This window comes from Carcharhinus amblyrhynchos, chromosome 5 (assembly GCF_965287045.1).
Source record: "Carcharhinus amblyrhynchos chromosome 5, sCarAmb.v2.hapA, whole genome shotgun sequence".
NCBI classification, from domain to species: Eukaryota; Metazoa; Chordata; class Chondrichthyes; order Carcharhiniformes; family Carcharhinidae; genus Carcharhinus; species Carcharhinus amblyrhynchos.
In genome coordinates this window covers 85,077,109-85,098,583 of record NC_137328.1, presented here as the reverse complement: position 1 = coordinate 85,098,583, position 21,475 = coordinate 85,077,109, and the positions used below count along the sequence as shown (strand labels likewise).

Sequence of the window (21,475 nt, the reverse complement as noted above, 5' to 3'; positions counted from 1 at the left end):
GGTAACGGGTGTACGCCCAGAAGCAAGAGAAGGAATGTGGAGACTAATGGTCATAGTACAAACCTATGGCGGAGATTCAAGGGTGATAGAAAGGAGAAGAATAGTTATATTAAATGGGCTAAGAATGACGAGAGAAAATTAAATCAATTAAAATTAAGATTTATTAGTCACAAGTAAAGCTTACATTAACACTACAATGAAGTTACTGTGAAATTCCCCTAGTCGCCACATTCCAGTGACTGTTTGGGTCAATGCATCTAACCAGCACGTCTTTTAGTCTGTGGGAGGAAACCGGAGCACCCAGAGGAAACCCATGCAGACATGGGGAGAACGTGCAAACTCCACACAGACAATGACCCAGGCTGGGAATCAAACCCGGGTCCAGTGCTAGCGACTGTGCCAACGTGCCATCCATGGTGAGTGATGAGTGAAAAGGGGAGGGTAGAAGGTAGTGGACAAATCTGAAATATGTTGCACACCATACTTCTGTTCTCATCTATCCAGTGATGTTGCTCTGAAACTGTGATAACTTAAAGTAGGAGAAGGATCTTTTCAGGTGAATGGAGCTCAAAGTCAGCACAACTGGCTGAATAAAGGGGTACCCTATTAATCATGAGTCAATTGCTGTGAACTATTCTCAATTGTGTTTTCTCTATGATGGTGCTCATGTGGCAGCAGGATTTTTCCTGACTCTTGGGTCTCACAATATTGAGATCCTAGCAAGATCTGGAGCTGCTGTTCATTTTGTATGACTTGCCTTCAAAAGCATTGGCTATGCTAAAAATTCTTCCTCAGTGTACCCAAACAGGTGCCAGAATGAGGATTTTCGCAGTAACCACATTGCAGTGTTAATGAAGGCCTACTTGGGACACTAATAAATAAACTTTAACTTTCTGCTGTTAGATGCAGGAATGAAAGAAGGGAGGTATATGCCTCCAAAAGACATGATGATTGGTGGAGCGCAGCAAACCTCTTACTCCAAACCTCTACCCTCCCGGATGATTGGTCTTGGTTGACAAGGTTTCGGATGGTACATCTTTCTATGCTGCCACAACAATGGTCTTGCTATAAAGCCCTGAGGGTAATAGAGTAGAATAAACTGAATAGTGTCTGAGGAAAGTTTCTCACATATGGCTATCATCATCCCAGTCAAAGAGCAATGTCCGCGTGCACAGTCACGAGGAACACTATCTCTGTTCCTCTAGGAAGTTGTTTACGGAGAAGGGTGGAGTGGGGATTCCATGTCTAGATGGAAATCTGGTACAGGACTTAGCACTGTTTGGTGGGTCTGAGATGGAGGCAAACCTTAAAAGAATATGTTCACAAGATTGATTACTGCAATCTGTTCACAGGTCATTGAGGCCTGGATGATGCAGACTCCAGTCACTTCTGTCTTTCTATTGGCACTAATCCAGATAAGGAAGCAAGGAACCGATGAAGGTTGGCATAGAGTCAGTTGGAGCAACAGCTTGAGCAGCAAGAGGCAGCAGGGCTTCAAGATAGTCAGCATGCTGCTTATCAGGTGCCACTGCAGTGGTGAGCATTGGCCCAACCGTAGACAGTGCAGCTCTTTACAAACGAATGAAGGGAAATACTGGATCGATGTACATTTGAATGTCCCAGAATGTGGTTGCACACATGCGTTAGCATTTCCACGACAACCTGCAATCACAAGACTTAGAGGCAGTCCCATGCAGCTGGCATTAAAGACTACAGTAAAAAGTCTGACAACACCAGGTTTTAGTCCAACCGACTTAAGTCCAACGCCGGCACATCCACATCATTAAAGACTACCACAGCATTCAACTTTCCAGGGTTCCACTGGCGACCTGTGGGGCTACAAGAGGAAGCAGTGGCACAGCCATATTGTCGCTGGACTAATAATCCAGAGACCAAGGTAATTCTCGAAGGACACAGGTTCGAATCCCACAATGGCAGATGATAAAATTTGAATTCAATAAAAATGATGACCATGAAACCACTATCAATTGTTGTAAAAATCCATCTGATTCACCAATGACCTTTAGGGAAGGAAATCTGCCATTCTTACCTGGTCTGGCCTACATGTGACTCTAGACCCACTGCAATGTGCTGTCTGTTAAATGTCTTCTGAAAATAGACTAGCAAATCACTCAGTTGAACAGCAATTATAAGTGGCTGCCCAATCAGTGGCACCCACATTTCCTGAATAAATAAAATAAGAACTTTGGATTTTGTGACAATCTCAAGTTTCCCACAATGCAAGGGTGATTGGCTGCACAAATATGGCCTTGGGAGCTTCCTGATAGCAGCCAGTCACATTCATCAGAAGGAAAGGTGCGGCTGGTATGTAATCACAGAAGATAAATCCTGCGGGATAGTTTAGAGAGGAATAGGGAGAGGGAAAGTTTGAACTTGTGGCTGAGGGGATGGTGCAGGAGGGAGGGGTTTAATTACTTGAGCAATTGGGGCTCATTCTGGGGAAGATGGGATCTCTATAAGAGTGATGGTATACATCTGAACCAGAGGGGAACAAATATCCTGGGGGGTAAATTTGTGAAGGCTATGCGGAGTGGTTTAAACTGATTCAGAGGGGGGGTGGGATCCTGGGTAGAGGGGGTGAAAGTGAGGGGGGCATAGAAGGGGATGGCATTGCACGGCATTGTGAGGGTGGGGCGGAGCGAGGTTTGAAATGTATATACTTTAACGCGAGGAGTATTCGCAATAAGGTGGATGAACTTGCAGCGTGGACCAGTACCTGGGACTTTGATGTTGTGGCCATTTCAGAGACGTGGATAGAGCAGGGTCAGGAATGGATGTTGCAGGTGCCAGGGTACAAGTGCTTTAGTCGGAGTAGAGAAGGAGGTAGAAGGGGGGGTGGAGTAGCATTATTGGTCAAGGACTATATCACAGTGTCAGAGAGGAAGTTTAATGAGGATTTGTCTGTTGAGGTAGTATGGGCAGAAATTAGAAATAGGAGAGGAGAGGTCACCCTGTTGGGAGTCTTTTATAGACCTCCAAAAAGTTCTAGAGAGGTTGAGGAAAGGATTGCAGAGACGATCCTGGTTAGGAGTGAAAGTAATAGGGTAATTGTTATGGGGGATTTTAACTTTACTAACATTGATTGGAATAGCTATAGCTCTAGCTCGTTAGAGGGGTCAGTTTTTGTTCAAAGTGTGCAGGAAGGTTTTTTAACTCAATATGTAGATAGGCCAACTAGAGGTGAGGCTATATTGGACTTGGTGCTGGGAAATGAGCCAGACCAGGTGCTAGACTTGGAAGTTGGTGTGCTTTTTGGTGATAGTGACCACAATTCGGTTACGTTCACCTTAGTGATGGAAAGGGATAGGCATGAACCTCGGGTCAGTAGTTTTAGCTGGGGGAAGGGTAACTATGAGGCCATTAGGAGAGAATTAGGAAGCATTGGTTGGACTAGGAGATTACAGGGACTAGGAACGTCTGAAATGTGGAGTTTGTTCAAGGAGCAGCTACTGTGGGTCTGTGATAGGTATGTCCCTGTCAGGCAAGGAGGAATTGGTAGGGCTAGGGAACCGTGGTGCACGAAAAAAGTTGATTTGTTGGTTAGGAAGAAGAAGGAGGCTTATGTTCGGATGAGGCTTGAGGGCTCGGGTAGTGCAGTAGAAAGCTTTAGATTGGCTAGGAGGGAGTTGAAGAGGGAGTTAAGAAGGGCTAGAAGAGGGCATGAGATGACTTTGGCTGATAGGATTAAGGAGAATCCTAAGGCGTTCTATAGGTATGTCAAGAATAGAAGGTTGGTCAGGGCAAGATTAGGGCCAGTTACAGACAGTAGGGGGAAGTTGTGTGTGGAACCGGAAGAGATTGGAGAGGCATTGAACCATTATTTCTCTTCGGTGTTCACACAGGACGATATGAATGTAGCTGAGGAGGTCACTGGGGTGAAGGGGTGTAAAATAGAAAGTATTGTAGTTGATACAGAGGATGTGTTGGATATTCTAGAAGGGTTGAAAATAGATAAGTCCCCTGGTCCTGACGGGATTTACCCTAGGATTCTATGGGAGGCAAGAGAGGTGATTGCAGAGCCACTGGCTCTGATCTTCAGGTCGTCGTTGGTCTCTGGTATAGTACCGGATGATTGGAGGACAGCGAATGTTGTCCCGTTGTTTAAGAAGGGGAGCAGAGACTTCCCTGGGAATTATAGACCAGTGAGTCTTACTTCTGTAGTGGGCAAGGTTTTAGAAAGAATTATTAGGGATAGGATTTATAGTTATTTGGAGATTAATGAATTGATTAGAGATAGTCAGCATGGTTTTGTAGCGGGAAGGTCGTGCCTTACTAACCTTATTGAGTTCTTTGAGAAGGTGACCAAAGAGGTGGATAGGGGTAAGGCAGTAGATGTGGTATATATGGATTTTAGTAAGGCGTTTGATAAGGTTCACCATGGTATGCTTCTGCAGAAAATGCAGATGTATGGGATTGGTGGTAATTTAGGTACTTGGATCAGGAATTGGTTAGCAGATAGGAGACAGAGGGTGGTGGTTGATGGTAATTATTCATCATGGAGTTCGGTTACGAGTGGTGTGCCTCAGGGATCTGTTTTGGGGCCACTGCTGTTCGTAATCTTTATTAATGATCTGGATGAGGGTATAGATGGGTGGATTAGTAAGTTTGCTGATGACACCAAAGTCGGAGGTGTGGTAGATTGTGAGGAAGGGTGTCGAAGTTTGCAGGGTGACTTGGACAGGTTGCAGAGCTGGGCCGCGAGGTGGCGGATGGAGTTTAATGCGGAGAAGTGTGAGGTAATCCATTTCGGTAGGAATAACAGATGTGTTGAGTATAGGGCTAACGGGAGGACTTTGAATAGAGTGGAGGAGCAGAGGGATCTAGGTGTATGTGTACATAGATCCCTGAAAGTTGGGAATCAAGTAGATAAGGTTGTTAAGAAGGCATACGGTGTCTTGGCGTTTATTGGTAGGGGGATTGAATTTAGGAGTCGCAGCGTCATGTTGCAACTGTACACAACTCTGGTGCGGCCGCACTTGGAGTACTGTGTGCAGTTCTGGTCCCCACATTACAGGAAGGATGTGGAGGCTTTGGAGAGGGTGCAGAGGAGGTTTACCAGGATGTTGCCTGGTATGCAGGGGAGGTCCTATGAGGAGAGACTGAGGGATTTGGGGTTGTTTTCACTGGAAAGAAGGCGGCTAAGAGGGGATCTTATAGAAACATATAAGATGATTAGAGGTTTAGATAGGGTGGATGGTGATAGCCTGTTTCCTCGGATGGAGAAATCTAGCACGAGGGGGCATGGCTTTAAATTAAGGGGGGGTAGTTATAGGACGGATGTCAGGGGTTGGTTCTTTACCCAGAGGGTGGTGAGGGACTGGAATGCCCTGCCTGCTGCAGTTGTAAATGCGCCTAGTTTGGGGGCGTTTAAGAGATTGGTGGATAGGTTTATGGACGAAAAAGGAGTGGTTTAGATTAGTGGGTCAATGTTTTTTTTAAAAATAAGACTGGTCGGCGCAACATTGTGGGCCGAAGGGCCTGTTCCGCGCTGTAATGTTCTATGTTCTATGTTCTATGCATGTTTGTGCTCAGTTCCCAGGGAGCTCTTATGACACCTACATTATGGCTCACTCCCAGATGCCAAAGTCTTTGAAGCACCTTGGCCTTGAGGACAAGGGATACCTGAGAAGACCTGACAGATGAAGCCACCTGTCATTTGCAAAGTGCTGCTGGGGAGAGGTACAATGCTGCACACGCCTCCACCAGGTCAATAGCTGAGCAGATGACTGAACTTCACCTTTAGGAGGCCTGACTGTTAACGTTCTCACCATATCAAATTTATGTCTTTCAGACAACAACCTGAGGAGACACTCGGCCTATTTGTGAACTGCTGCAGAGTTAGAGGCATGGTTGAGGCTTCTCAGGAACAGAACTGGCAGACAGAATTATAGAGTTTGTGACAGTCTTTACCTCAGTTGAGTTGTAATAGCAAAGTTGGATGGATCACAACAATAAAATCTTTGAGCCATTGTAGGTTGTAGGCTTGACAGTAATTGGTGGAGCTATCACTATCCATTCCTATGTCTACATGCTCTTCAGTATGCAAAGCTAGGAATGTTAGTACCTGTGCCCATATCACCCAGATCAAATAGATGCATAGAATCCCCACAGTGCAGAAGGTATGATGTGGGTATGCCGGCGTTGGACTGGCGTAAACACAGTAAGAAGTCTGACAACACCAGGTTTTAGTCCAACCGATTTATTTGATAATAGACTCACAAGCTTTCGGGTTAGTCCCTTCGTCAGGTGAATGGAGAGTTCTGGCCTCAGGTGCAGAAGGTAGCCATTTGACCCATCGAGTCTGCACTGTCTCTCTGAAAGAGCATCTTACCCATGCCCGCCCTCTGCACTATCACTGTAATCAGTCACACTGATCATGGCTATGCCATCTAACCTACAAGTCTTGAGACACTAAGGTGCAATTTAGCATGGCCAATCCACTTAGCCTGCACATCTTTGGACTGTGAAAGGTAACTGGAGCATCCAGAGGAAATCCATGCAGACATGAGAACGTACAAACTCCACATAGTCAGTCATCCAAGACCAGAATTGAATACTGGTCCCAGGCGCTGCGAGGCAGCAGTGCTAACCACTGTGTCACTGTGCTGCCCATTTGATTTGCAAGCTTCGGTGGGCATTCAATGTGAATAGTATCAGAAGCTTCAAATGGTGCAATGGTGTCAATGCATTCTGGATGTGGTGTTTCTTGATTTTCAGAAGGCGTTTGATAAGGTGCCGCACAAAAGGTTGTTACAGAAGGTTAGGGGGCATGGAGTTGGGGGTAAGGTGTTAGCGTGGATAGGGGATTGGCTGTCAAATAGGAGGCAGAGAGTGGGTGTCAATGGGTGCTATTCGGATTGGCGGTTGGTGACTAGTGGAGTGCCCCAGGGATCAGTGCTGGGGCCTCAGCTATTTACCATTTATATAGATGATCTGGAGGAGGGAGCCAAGTGTAAGGTGCCGAAATTTGCTGACGACACAAAGATAAGTTGAACAGCAAATTGTGCGGAGGGTGTAGAAAGTCTGCAGAGGGATCTAGATAGGCTGAGCGAGTGGGCGAGGACCTGGCAGATGGAATACAATGTTGGCAAGTGTGAGGTTATCCACTTTGGAAGGAATAATAGTAGGAAGGACTACTACTTACAGGACGAAAAGCTGCAGCATGCTACGGTGCAGAGGGACCTGGGGGTCCTTGTGCATGAGTCGCAAAAACCCAGCCTACAGGTGCAGCAGGTGGTCAGGAAGGCAAATGGGATGCTGGCCTTCATAGCGAGGGGGATTGAATATAAAAGTAGGGAGGTCTTGCTGCAACTGTACAGGGCACTGGTAAGGCCGCAGCTGGAGTACTGTGTGCAGTTTTGGTCGCCGCACTTGCGCAAGGATATTTTGGCCTTGGAGGGAGTGCAGAGGAGGTTCACTAGGCTGATACCGGAGTTGAGGGGGTTGAGCTATGAGGAGAGGCTGAATAGACTGGGCTTGTACTCGTTAGACTTTAGAAGGATGAGGGGGGATCTCATTGAGACATATAAGATGATGGAAGGGATGGATAGGGTAGAGGTGGAGAGGTTCTTCCCGCTCAGAAAGGACAGCAGGACTAGTGGGCACAGCCTCAAGGTAAGGAGGGGGCAGTTTAGAACAGAGTTGAGGAGGAACTTCTTCACTCAAAGGGTGGTGAATCTCTGGAATTCTCTGCCCATTGAAGTGGTGGAGGCTACCTCGCTAAATATATTTAAGATGCGGGTAGACAGGTTTTTGGTAGGCAAGGGGATTAAGGGTTATGGGGAGAAAGCGGGAAAGTGGAACTGAGCCACTTCAGATCAGCCATGATCTTATTGAATGGCGGGGCAGGCTCGAAGGGCTAGATGCCTACTCCTGCTCCTATTTCTTATGTTCTTATGTGATGTTGACTGTATGGAATACTTGCTCACTGTTTGTAAATGTTCCGCTCATCCTCATCATTCAACCTTGCAGTCTGGCTTATCATTTCAGATTTGTTGTTTGTGATTTTTGGTACACTCCCTTTGTTTGCTGGAATTCTGTACCTGTCTTATATCCAAGCTGTGTTTTATTATGGTGTCCAACCATCTGTTCTGGCTTCGACTTTCTGCAGTGGCCTCTAGTGCCACATGCCTTGCGTATGTTGTGGAATGCTGGCTAATTTCTAGGTACATGTATGAGAATACACTGCTAAATGGCTTACCAGGTTTTTTGAATTGACTATCATGTCAATGGCAGATGCGGTGCAGACAGCCTGGAAACTCTATTTACCCATAAGGTTTGCTTCATGCTTGTATCACTTTATAGCAGTGCTTTCAAGCATGCGTTGGTCCAAGAGATGCTTTTGTTTTGGTTGTGGCCAGTTACAGGGATAGTGCAAGGGGTGGATAAGATGCTCTTTTGGAGAGACGGTGCAGACTTGATGGTTCAAATGGCCACCTTCTGCACTGCAGGGATTTTATGCATCTATATGCTCTGGGTGATTTGGGCCCACATGCTAACATTTTTCCACTTTGCATACTGAAGAGCATGTATACATAGAAGTGGGAAGTGATGGTTCCATCAAACACTGTCAAGCCCACAGTCTACAATGGCTCAAAGATTTTATTGCTGTGATCCATTCAACACTGCTATAACAATTCACCATGGTAATCCCAGATATACTGTTTGGAGACACACTAGAGATTGCAGCCCTACTGGTGTGCAGAGACCCAAATAGGTTTGCCAGGATTGGAATTTTCAAAGGTGATAAAGTAGCATATATATGCTATTCCTCAGCATAGATGCTTGGCATCAGTGTTGCTTCCAAATCCGGAACAAGTTGAAAGTAGAACTTGATAAAATGGAAAGTGATGGCATAATTTGTAATATCCAGCATCAAACCGATTGGTGTAGCTCTATCACATTCATTGGTGAAAAGAAACTCTGAACATGCTTGTCTAGATCTTGGAGCAAAAAATGGATATTAGGCAATGTGTTTGTGAAATACCTCTCAGGAGTTAATGACATTCTGAATTAAAGTTTAAGGATTATTTATTATCACATGTAGGCTTACACTAACATTGTAATGAAGTTAGTGTGAGAATCCCCTAATTGCCACACTCCGTCACCTTTTCAGGTATACTGTGGGAGAACTTGTCATGGCCAATGCACCTAACCAGCACACCTTTTGGACTGTGGGAAGAAACCGGAACACCCAGAGGACACCCACGCAGACACAGAGACAACGTGCAAACTCTGCATAGACAGTGACCCAAGCCAGGAATCAAACCCAAGTCCCTGGAGCTGTGAGGCAGCAGTGCTAAAGACTGTGCCATTGTGTCACCCTTGTGCCAACACTAGGTTCCAACAATTACCATTCAGATGATCCTTAAACCAAGATCTTTCCCAACAACATATGGACCACATAACGTATGGAACTCCAGTATGTATCTGCATTGCAGATGACATTACTGCTATTGGCCAAACAAAATGGGTGCACTATCGGAATTTGCGCACTCAAATGCAAGGAACATCAAGATGGACTTGTGTTCAGTAGCTAAAAATGCAATATCAATTATCAACAAATCAGTTTTTTTCAGGTTAGTATATTCAGAAGCTGACATTTGTGCCAATCTGAGAAAATTGGAGGACATTATACAATGCCTAAATGCAAAATAAAAGTGATTTTCAAAGTTGCTTAGGTTTATTCAATTTTCTTTTATCATACATACTGAATTTTGCACATGAAGCATCATCTCTAGGAAGATCATCAACATACATTTGAGCTCAAGAAGTCATTGACAAAGGATTATCAACACTTCAGTTCTTTAAACTACACTAAAGGCTAATGTTACACAAAAAGGCCTCGGAGTGTGCATCGCACAAAAAGGGAAGCCTACTGCATTTGCTTCCAAGAGTTTATCAACAACCCAAACCAACGATTTGAATCTTGATGGGAAACATTTCTCCTGATTTTAGGAATCTAACATTTCCACACATATATTTTGGAAAAAAAAGTTCATAATGGAAAGTGGCCACAAACAGCCTGAGATAATCTGGTGTAAGTAGTTAACTAGTATAGCACCCAGATTACAACATTTACTTGTTAAAATACAAGACTATGACTGTGACATACACTATAAACTAGGCAGTTCTGCAGTCACATCTGATACTTTGGATGGGATTTTTCATCTGCACTCGCCCTGAAACCAGAAAATCCCACCTGAGGTCAATGGACCTTTGCACAGTCTGTGTCCCACCTGCAATGATTCCCATGGCAAGTAGGATGGGAAAATTTGCCCCTTTAAGTCATTTACGCAACTGTCTAAGACCAGAAATACTTCCTTAAACCAGTAAACAGATCATATTGATACCAAAAAAGAAGATAGCTTACATATTGACCTCATGATATTCAGGCAGTATAAATGCCAGCAATTGCAAAAAGAAACATTCCATTATCCCATATTGCAACAAATACAGAAAACCATGATTGGCAGGTGGCCAGAGTCCTCCAGAATATTCAGGTGGTTTAAAACCATTTATGTCAGAGATGAGCTTAGGATACTTCAAGGTGTTATCTTGAAGGGCAAGAAGGTCTTCAGCCAAAGAGCAGTTGATATTGGTGAAACCCTGAATTGACGACTACCTCCACAAGCAATGCACCGTTAGGATTTGGAAAAAGTTCTGAAAGTGGGCTCCTAACCCTGAAGGCAAAATTCTCTCTCTTGTTTCTACCCTATCAAATCCTTTTTGTCATCTCAACCACCATGGGTGATTCAGGGTTGGAGTCTGACCAAAACTCTGTATAACTGAAACATGAACTTCACCCTTATGAATTGAGATAAAGAGTATCATTTCATTTGCCTTTTTGATAATGTTTGTATCTAATCACTAGTTTTTTGTCATTTGTAAATGTGGACATCCAAATCTCTTTGCTCTTTCATAGTTCCTCCAATTTATCTTTCTTGAATCCAAAGTGGATAACTGAACAATTTCATCCTGTGGCATTCTTCCAATTCACTACTCAGGATATCTGCTACATTGGGTGTTTTGTATTGCAAACTTGCACCACACAAGTGGCAAGTGCAATAACCAAACTATTTTAGGTATTGTGGATTTTAACAAAAAGAATGTGGTTTGCAAAGTAATAACGGGGTTTATTAAAAGAAATGTTCTCTGCACTGCAGAGTACAAACTGAAAGCAAAGCAGCAGTCTCCAACATCCTAATGACATCATCATTAATTCATGTGATCAGCTCTTAAAGCAATCTGCAACCCTTTTAAATATATAACAAGCTCTGCCTTTGCAACGGACTATAGCTTCTTCACTTTTTTTGTAAGAATGAAGCATCAGCTGGAAAGGGTGAATGCCTTTCAGTGTCATATGGGTTACAGATAGAGGAGTTTTAGATGAGTTGCAACATATGAAGAGCAAGATGCCAAAAAGAAAATACAGAAAAATCTAATCTATAAGTGAGGATAAGTGTTTCAATGATAGTGCAGTGAAAATGAAATAGACGTGGTAGCAGTTGATAATGTTGAGGCGGTGGAAATAGTAGTGACAGAATGTTTGATTTGACACTCAGCTCAGAGTTAATTAGGACGACGGTACTAATATTCAAGCAGAGACAGAGGGAAACACAGTTGCGCGGAATGATAGGGTTGAGATTGAGGGAGAGGGGACAATACTAGAAATCATGCAATGGTCTTGCTGAATTTAACAGCATGGCTGCATCACCATTTTTCATTTTGTTTCTCACCTGGCAACTGGCCAAACTGACAGCTAATCAGGCATGAAATTGCATGAAGAAATTGTACTGTGACAGCTCTGGAAAAAAGGAAAAGTTGCCAAAAATTTCTAGGTAAGGTTAAGAAAAGTTGATTAACAAAGCAAGAATTAAAACAGGGAACCCATCAGATCAACCAATACCTGTGAAGGACAAAACACAAAATAATCTCCAGGCATGCTTATGAATGTCCACCTTGTGAAGCAAAGAACAAAGCCGGTGTGATGAGCCCCACAGTGAGGAAAATGGAGGAAGGAAGCCACCAAGAACTTGCTAAATAGCAGGCATTAATCAGGAGGGAGCAAGGCAGAAATTCATCTTCTATTTGTATTGGGACAGTTTAAAAGAAATACATTTTTAAAATAAGTTTTTATTTTTGAAGATTTGGAAAATTAATGTCAGAATGTTGCTTAAAAAATATCGATATGGTGACAAAACTCTCAGAGAAAGTTCAAAATGTATTCCACAGTGCCATCTCGTGGCCAGATTGCATAATCAGCACATGCTAGGCTTATATGGGCAGGCTTCAGTGAATAGAATTTTGTAGTAAAAATAACAATGAGACATGATACCAGTGGAGTTGCCTTGCTCCTCCATTAGCTGCACTATACTAATACCTTATACCACCTTGGCAATGAAATACATGAAAGATGTGAAATTGGGGCAAATAAATTCTCAGTATCAACAAAGTGCAAAGAGTATCTGGATGAGCACTTAGCGCATTGTAACGTTCAGGGCTATTGGCCAAGTGCCGGTAGGTGGGATTAGCGGGGAGTTCAGGTGTTTGTAATGTGTCGGTGTGGACTGGATGGCTGAGGGGCCTCTTCTGCACTGTATGATTCGATGATTCTATGATAAATGAATAATATGAAATTGTGGTATTTGCATGATTGTGTCCACTAAACATGTCAGAAAAAATTAGAGTTTTTCCATTAAATTGCAAATGACTAAAATTTAGCAGTCAGAATGTGTGTCTGGATATGAGTGTTTCTGGCCTGTTCCAAGTCACTATACAAACCCCTGGTTAGATCATACCTGTTAAGTTCTCTGTTAAGTTCGGGGTATCAAACCTTTGGAACGATTCATTGGTCTCAAAGGCAGTGTGGCAACCAGAATGACACCTTTAAAGTTTATTCATTAGTCACATGTGAGGATTACATTAACACTGCAATGACATTACTGTGAAATTCCCCTAGTCGCCACAGTCCAGTGCCTGTTCAGGTCAATGCACCTAATCAGCACATCTTTCAGAATGTGGGAGGAAACCGGAGCACCCAGAGGAAACCCATACAAACACAGGGAGAATGTGCAAACTCTACCTAGACAGTGACCCAAGCCAGGAACTGAATTCAGGTCCCTGGCACTGTGAAGCAGCGGTGCTGACCACTGTGTTAGAATGCCACCTGGACTCCAAGGGTTAAATTACAAGCAGAAATTGAACAAATGAAGGCTGTACTCTTTGGAATTTAGAAGATTAAGAGATGATGTGATTAAACTTCTCAAGCTGTTAAAAAGAAATTGATGGTGTGGATAAAAAGCTGGTTGGTAATCTAGGACAAGGGGACAAAGTCTCAAAATTAGAGCCATGTATTCAGGAACTGAATACTTCCATATACAAAGGTAGAAATTTAGAACTCTCTTTAACAAAGGGAAATTGATAATTGGTTAACTGTTATTTCTAAATCAGAGATTACTAGATTTCTGTTAACCAAATGAATTAAGGAATATCAGGGAAAGATGGGCATATAGAATTCAGTCACAGATATGTCATAATTTCATTCAATTAGAAAATACACTCAAAGGGCTAAAAAGCCTACTCCCGATGAATGAGTTTGGCCCATTTTGATTCATTCATCCACAAAATCCCTAATATTCCCATAATAGATCTAATTGTTTCTTCAGTGATTCCAACTTTTTCCCTCTATCTGAAAGTCCTTTCCAAATATTGACAATTTATTTCAAATTTCATTACATGAGTTTTAAAGTTACCTTTTAGTACGACTGTAAACCTATGTCCCCTTGATATATTCTCATCATTTAATTTAAAGTAATTGCTTCATTTCCTTTTCATGTCCCTTAACTGTCTTAGAAGATCATCTCTCTGATGCTTCTTTTCCAGGCAAAAAATCCCTGTTTCTCCAGTCTCCCCCATAATGCACACAAAATCCATCAAGAACTTTTCCAGTCACCTTTTTATGAAAGATTCTGTGTAAGGTATGCAATGAAATTAATTGCATAAAATATCCAATCCCAAACTTCAAGTTCAAAGATGAGAAGAATGTAGTTCAAACTTTAAGATTAATTGCAATTGATACAGCATGTTTTAACAAGAATACCATACATCATCCCTTTCTTGTAAAATAGCAACGACTTTGGACCTTAGGAAAAGGATTTAGTTATCTACCTTAATATCCATCACTTTAGTTTATGTAAAGCAAACCGCAATAGTTACGTCATACAATCTTGCTGAATCCAAAATACTGACACCCGAACAATTCTGTTAGTGAACCCGACTAAAAAATGGAAAGGAATAAACATCTGGAAGTAAAGGCAGATGGCTGCTTATCTGGATGAACAGGCATTAAACCACACAGTGATGCTGTTATCACCACTATACATAATAGAAAATCAAAGCAACAGTACACTACAGTTAAAAGACTGATAGTAAGTTTTAAAGCTGCTTGGAATACTTACAATGGTGTATAAATTTTGAATTATCATACTAAATTAGATGGCTACTGCGGCTTTTGGGAGGGTACAGCATAGGTTAACCAGGATAGTAGCTGAACTTAATAAATAAAGTTATGGTGAAAGGTTAATGAGATTGATGAGATTATTTTTGATAGGAAATATACATTTCAAAAATAAGAAGCAGAGTTGCAAAGTTTATCCTGGTAAATTTTTCACATGCAAAAATCATAAAACCAATGATGCGTAACAAAAAATGTGCGTGTATTGGTGGTGGTGGTGGGGGGTGTGGTGTGGGGTGGGCTGCTGCTGGAGGGGAGGTGTGGAGTGGAATCTTCAGGGCCTATTTACCAAAGGCACAATTTGCACTCTGGCTGCAAATTCTTGCAAAGGAGCAGAATGGGATCTTCCCTGTCCCCTCCCCCCACCTCTGTCCCACCATCAATGACATAATCAGGTTCAGGTACTGTGAGGGCATGAACTTGATTCCCATCAATTTGAATAGATTTAAACATTCCTCAATGGCTTGACACCATTTTCCAGGGGTGTCAAATGTTCCCCCCATCTGGCATGATGTCACACTAGCAGGTTTCACTATTACTCCCCAGCAGTAAAGATGATCACATTGGGGTGTGGAAGTGTAGCTCTGGGATGGGATCAGGGACTTGGCAAGGCATTGCTGGGACACTGGCAAGGAGCAGAGCATCTAGGGAACCCCACTGCAGTCTTCCCAGGGAATCCCATTGGAGGCTTCCCAATGATGGAGGGGGAGGGAGGAATGGTTGTGTCTGCATAGTGGTAGAGGATGGGGCTTATGACTGCGTTGCAGGGGGTGGGGAGGGGATTCTGATGCCCCCTGCTGATCCCAAATGCAGAATATGCAGCCTACCACCCCCCCCCCCAACACCTGCCCGTCCTTAGGCTCTGCCCTATCCAGGCCGCACCCCCTTATGCCCCACCCTATCCAGGCCTCACCTCCTTAGGCCCCGCCAGTGTGCCAAGCTGGCAATGTGAGGGTGCTCAATGGCCACTACAGGTTGGCATTGTCAGGGTGCCAGTTGGCACTGCCCAAGGGACACTGTCCTTCCCTGCTCCCAACTTCCTGAGGAGCCTCAATTGCTCCCAGTCCTACCGGCGAGGCCATCACAACAAGTTCCCATTGATAGGGACCATATGTGATCCTCACCATTGAGGACTTTCATCGGTAAGGCAAGCGAGCCCAAATGATTATGCTAATAATACTTTAATCCATATTTAAGTGGATTTAAATATTGAGATCAGCCTCATGCCCTTCCCTGACATGAGGCTGATCTCGACAGAAATCCGGGCCCGAAAAGATTGTGAGAGGCAAGAAATCAGACATGAACCTGATCTTTCACCTCTCTCGCGATCTAAACAGCTTGCCCCGGCATCAACCAGCGAGATGAGAAGGTAAAATCACCCCACTGGTTTTCAGTCAGAATCAATTCCACCCACTGTTTCGATGTTAGACAAGCTACATAAGTGCAATTTATTGTTGTTGAACTGACAGGTCAGTTATTGAAATCAATATGAAGGCGGGAATTCCGTAAAAGGAGGCGCATTGATAACACCCTCCAAAGTGGAGGTTTTTTTTGCATAGTGACATCACTATAACACGATTTCCAATAATAGAACAGATCCTAGGGCTTAATCCTTATAACAGTCACCAACCTTAGTTTTATTCTGTGAATATGAAATAGTTCAATAATATTTTATATTGTTCAAATTTAAAATATTTTTTCCATCTTTAACACATTTAACCAGTATAAGCCTGATAATAACAAGAGCTGTTTTGTCAACAATATGTTTCTGGTTTTTAGCAGAATAGCAAAATTCAATGTGGAGCTTATAAACTTTCTCACACTTGAAAGAAACTTAGTAATTCACATTTCCAATGGAAAATACTCGGTATTTTTTAGTGTCTTTTGTGAATTATGATGTCTGTTTTATGCTGTGGGAAGATCAGTGTCAACTGGACTGACACTGTACAAGTGTACTTTATTTAGAATCTTTAACGGCCATTCGAGAGAATATACTGTTATTCCATCTGCATAGGATAGATTTCAGCCTCGGTCCCAGGGATATTTGTGTTTCAAGGAACCATTATCCAATCTACTGCTAATGCATCACATATTCTTATAAATTCTCTTCCGTATCAACTCTAATATGCATTAGTGTTTTCACCACAATCTGGTATAGTTTGAATTTTATTCTCACACCATACCTGTGTGTGATCAAGAAAAACAATCCTAGATTGTCTGTGCCACTAAGATATTTTTCTGTAAAAATATTAACTTGTTTTGTTTAATTGGAATTCTGTAAATGAAGCATGCATAAAAATATACCTAAAACAGGTAGCACAGTAGTTACACTGCTGCTTCACAGCTCCAGGGTCCTGGGTTCGATTCCCGGCTCGGGTCACTTTCTGTGTGGAGTTTGCACATTCTCCTTGCGTCTGCGTGGGTTTCCTCCGGGTACTCCGATTTCCTCCCACAGTCCAAAGATGTGTGGGTTAGGTTATTAGCCATGCTAAAATTGCCCCTTAGTGTCCAGGGATGCGTAGGTTAGAGGGATTAGTGCGTATAATATGTCAGGATATGGGGGTAGTGCCTGGGTGGGATTGTGTTCAGTGCAGACTTGATGGGCCGAAGGGCCTCTTTCTGCACTGTAGGATTCTATGATTCTAAACTTTTATGTTTTATGGTTTTCATAATTTTGGCCATGTTTTATATTGGAAAATAACATTGAAACTGCCAATAAAGCATTAGAATAAAAAAATCTGTATGTAAACAGTTCCTTGTAATTATGCCTTTACCTACTTTGACGAATAGATAGTTTTGTGTACTGAGTTGCTGTAATCTCTCTGCCACCATCTTCTATATAAAAGAACTTATGTTCATCACTTGACTTCAGACAATGCATGAGGAAAATGCTCATACAGTTAATAAAGAGTTTTGCATTTTCTGGAAATGATAGAAATGAATAATTCTGCTCATTGTGTAAATTTACATTTCTTCATTAATTCAATTCTGTTCATCGTGATATAGGGATCCAACAGAAAATTGTAAATAATTTGGGGAAGTAATTTCCCCTGACTATCTGGCTCCCTAAAAAAACAGTGAAATAGAAAGGTGGTGCAAAACCAAGCAATTGTATTTAACTCTCTCTCTCTCCCAACTGTTGCAATAAATAAACTTGGGAGTTTTTTCACTGGAGAAAGAGCTTCTCACATTCATATATTGTACTTTCAATCCGTCACCTTCTTCATTTTCCATGACTAGTTATTTTCATAAATAGAGCCCTTGTAAGAAAATAAAGAAAAGCCTGAACTTTGTCATGTCTTTCACTTTACAATTGTTATCGTCAAAGCAAGTGAAACATGTTGCAGCTGCTGAAAGCTTGAAATAAATACAGAAACTGCTGGAAATGCTCAGTAGGTCTGGCAGCTTGTATGGGGAAAGAAACACAGTTAATTTTTCAAGTTCAGGACTGAGAAAAGTTAAAAATGTAATAAATTTTGAATAAATGAAAAGGAGAAGGTTTTTGATAGGATGGAAGGCAGGGGAGATTACATGACAAGAGGTTCATGGCACAAGGCCAAAGAAAGTGGGAATGGGGTAAGTAAAGAAACAAAACATTTGTCTAAAGGAGGTGCGGATGGCAGGACCATGAAAAACTGCTGTTCAAGAACAAAAAAAAGAAGAAAAAGCTAAACCAGCGAAGAACAAAATAAAATGAATCCAGAGATTATGATCTAAAATTGTTGAACTTGATGTTGAGTCCCAAAGGCTGTGAAATGCCAAGTCAAACATTGACGAATCTATTAGAATTCTTTGAGAATAACTAGTAGCGTTGACCGAGGAGAACCAGTGGATGTGGTTTATTTAGATTTTCAGAAGGCTTTCAAAGTCTCACATAACAGACTACTATGTAAAGTCAAAGCACAAGGGATTGCAGGTTATGTCTTGAGATGGAAAGCCGGTTAGCAGATAGGAAGCAAAGAGTTGGCATAAATGGGTTTTTCTAATTGGCAGTCAGTGACTAGTACACTTCCGCAAGGATTCGTGCTAGGACCTCAGCTGTTCACATTATACATTAATGATTTGGAAGAGACAGCTGAATGTACTATCTCCAAATTTGTAATTGATACGAAGTCGAGTGAGAGGGTGAGCTTTGAGGAGGATGCAGAGATGCTTCAGTGTCTTTTGAACAGGCTGAGTGTGTGATCATATGCATGGCAGATGCAGAATAATGTGGATAAATGTGAGATTATCCACTTCAATAGCAATAATGGGAAGACAGATTATTACTTGAAAGGGTGTAAATTAAGATACTGAGTGAGACCTTGGGGTCCTCATGCGTCAGTCGCTGAAAGTAAGCGCACAGATACAGCAGGCAGTAAAGAAGGCAAATGGTATGTTGGCCTTCATAGTGAAAGGATTTGAGTATAGGGATAAGGACGTTTTGCTGCAATTGTATAGAGCATTGGTGAAGCCACACCTGAAGTATCATGTGCAATTTTGGTGTCCTTATCTGAGGAAGGATGTCCTTCCTTGCTGTAAAGGGAGTACAACGAAGGTTTACCAGGCTGATTCCTGGGATGACAGGTCTGTCACATGAGGAAAGATTAAACTGATTAGGATTATATTCACTGGAGTTTAGAAAACTGAGAGGGGATCTCAGAGAAATTTATAAAATTCCAACAGAGTTAGACAGGGTGGATTCAGAAAGAATGTTTCCAATAGTGGGGAGTCCAGAATGAGGGGTCATAGTTTGAGGATGAGGTAAACCTTTTAGGAACTGAGGTGAGGAGAAGTTTCTTCACCCAGAGGGTGCTGAATGTATTGAATTCCCTACCACAGAGTGTAGTTGAGACCAAAACATTGTTTGATTTTAAGAAGAAATCAGACATAGTTCGAGGGGGCTAAAGGGATCAAGGGATATGGGGGTGGGGGGGGGGGGGGGGGGGGGAAATCAGGACATTGAATTTGATGATCAGCCATGGTCAAAATGAATAACAGAGCAGATTTGAAGGGGTGAATGGCCTACTCTTGCTTCCAGGTTCTACGTTTCTATGTTGAGCTGCTGTTTCTCTAGTTTGCCTTATGTTTCATGGGAACACTAGGAGGCCAAGGACAGAAAGATCGGAGCGGAAGCCAGACAGAAAATTAAAATGGCAGGTGCTGGAGGCTTGGAAGTCACAAATCATTGAATTGTAACAGCGCGGAAAGAGACAATTCAGCCTGTTGTGTCCATGTTAGCTCCCTGAAAGGGCAATTCAGGTAGTCCCATTCCCCTGCCATTCCCTATAGCCTCACAATTCTTTTCATTGCAAGTGTTTATCCAATTGCATTTTGAAAGCCTGATGTTTGTTCCTGCAACATAATCTCAGGTAGTCAATTCCAGATCCTAACCGCATGCTGCATGTTTTCCTCACGTCATTTTTGATTCTTTTGCCAATCACCTTAAATCTGTGTCCTCTAGTTTTTGATAACTTCACCAATGGGGACACTTTCTCTCTGTCTATTATTTCCAGATTCCCTCATGATTTTGAGCACTTTTATCAATTCTCCTTATAATCTTCTCTTAAAGAGAACAGCTATAGTTTTGCCAATCTATCCGTGTGACTGAAGTCCTTCATCAAAGTTTCACTTCATGCTTTTCACAGAAAGGGCCAGTAGAAATCTGGGTAGCCAGGTTGGAAGCCAGGAAATGTGGACCAGAAGCAAAGAGTTATCAGAAATCAAGGTAAGTAATTTTGAGTGGATTGGAAATTCAACCCAATTACTGCTCTATTGGGAATTATGGCCCATTGCATTTTGAACTTTTTCCAGTTCTGATGAAAGATCACAGACATAAAACATTAACTTTGTTTCTCTCTCCACTGGTGCTGCCAGACCAACTGATTGTCAGCCTAAGATCCTGCTATTCAAACAAAAGTCAATTCAAAATATAAGGGTCAAAATTACTATGAGATTAGTGGATGAAAACTTAACATGTTTAACATTCAACTGTCTTTTTTAACAGAGACAGTCACCTGTTTTTAATGAAACAGCAGAGAAATGTTATCCAACCTGTGAAGCAATAGAAACAGAGGGGGAGAAGTAGGTAATTTAGCTTCTTCACCTTGTTCTGCTATGGTGATTTCTCACCTGCTATAGATACTGTATAAAGATCTTTCCACTTCCATTATTTTCAGCTTTTGCCATCTCCCACTTACCTGAGTATTTTAATTTAAATGGAATTTGTGCACTGAAGGCTGTCCAGAGTTTATAATCATGGTTCCCTGGTTTCAAGGTGCAGCTTATTTTTATTGCAATGTAAGTTATTTGCGACTACGTAGAAACATGCATAGAAGATAGAAGCAGCAGTATACTATTCGGCCCTTTGAGTTTGCTCTGCCATTCATTAGGATCACAGCTGATCATAAAATTCAATATGCTGATCCCACCTTCCCCCATATCCCTTTATCCTCAAGAACTACATCTAATTCCTTCTTCAAATCATGCAACGTTTTGGCTTCAGCTACTTTCTGTGGTAGTGAATTCTAGTGACTGTTAATAGATGTCTGTTATTGCGTATCATTTGCATAGTTTCACTATAGATCATGCTTGATTTGCATTTCAGCCCCAATTACCCGCTTTCGCTTTATATTCTTGAGAGCCAATAGTAATTTCTAACATATAGAAGTTAGTGATGGACCATCAACTCAATGCGATTGCAGGCTATTTGTCACACTTTCTGTAACCTCGGCAAAGCAGCCAACATAATTAAGGAGCCCACGCACCCCGGACATTCTCTCTTCCACCTTCTTTCGTAGGGAAAAAGATACAAAATTCTGAGGTCACCTATCAACCCACAAAGAACAGCTTCTTCCCTAATGCCATCAGACTTTTGAATGGACCTATCTTGCATTAAGTTGATCCTTCTCTACAACCTAGCTATAACTGTAACACTACATTCTGCAGTCTCTCGTTTCC

At 42.2% G+C, this 21,475-nt stretch overlaps 1 protein-coding gene across 5 annotated transcripts in view; it reads right to left on the bottom strand.

Annotated features, from left to right (window-relative positions):
* The window catches only part of arb2a (ARB2 cotranscriptional regulator A), a 529,674-nt gene that overhangs the window by 186,631 nt on the left and 321,568 nt on the right, over positions 1 to 21,475 (bottom strand). The gene's annotated exons all lie outside the window — the stretch shown is intronic.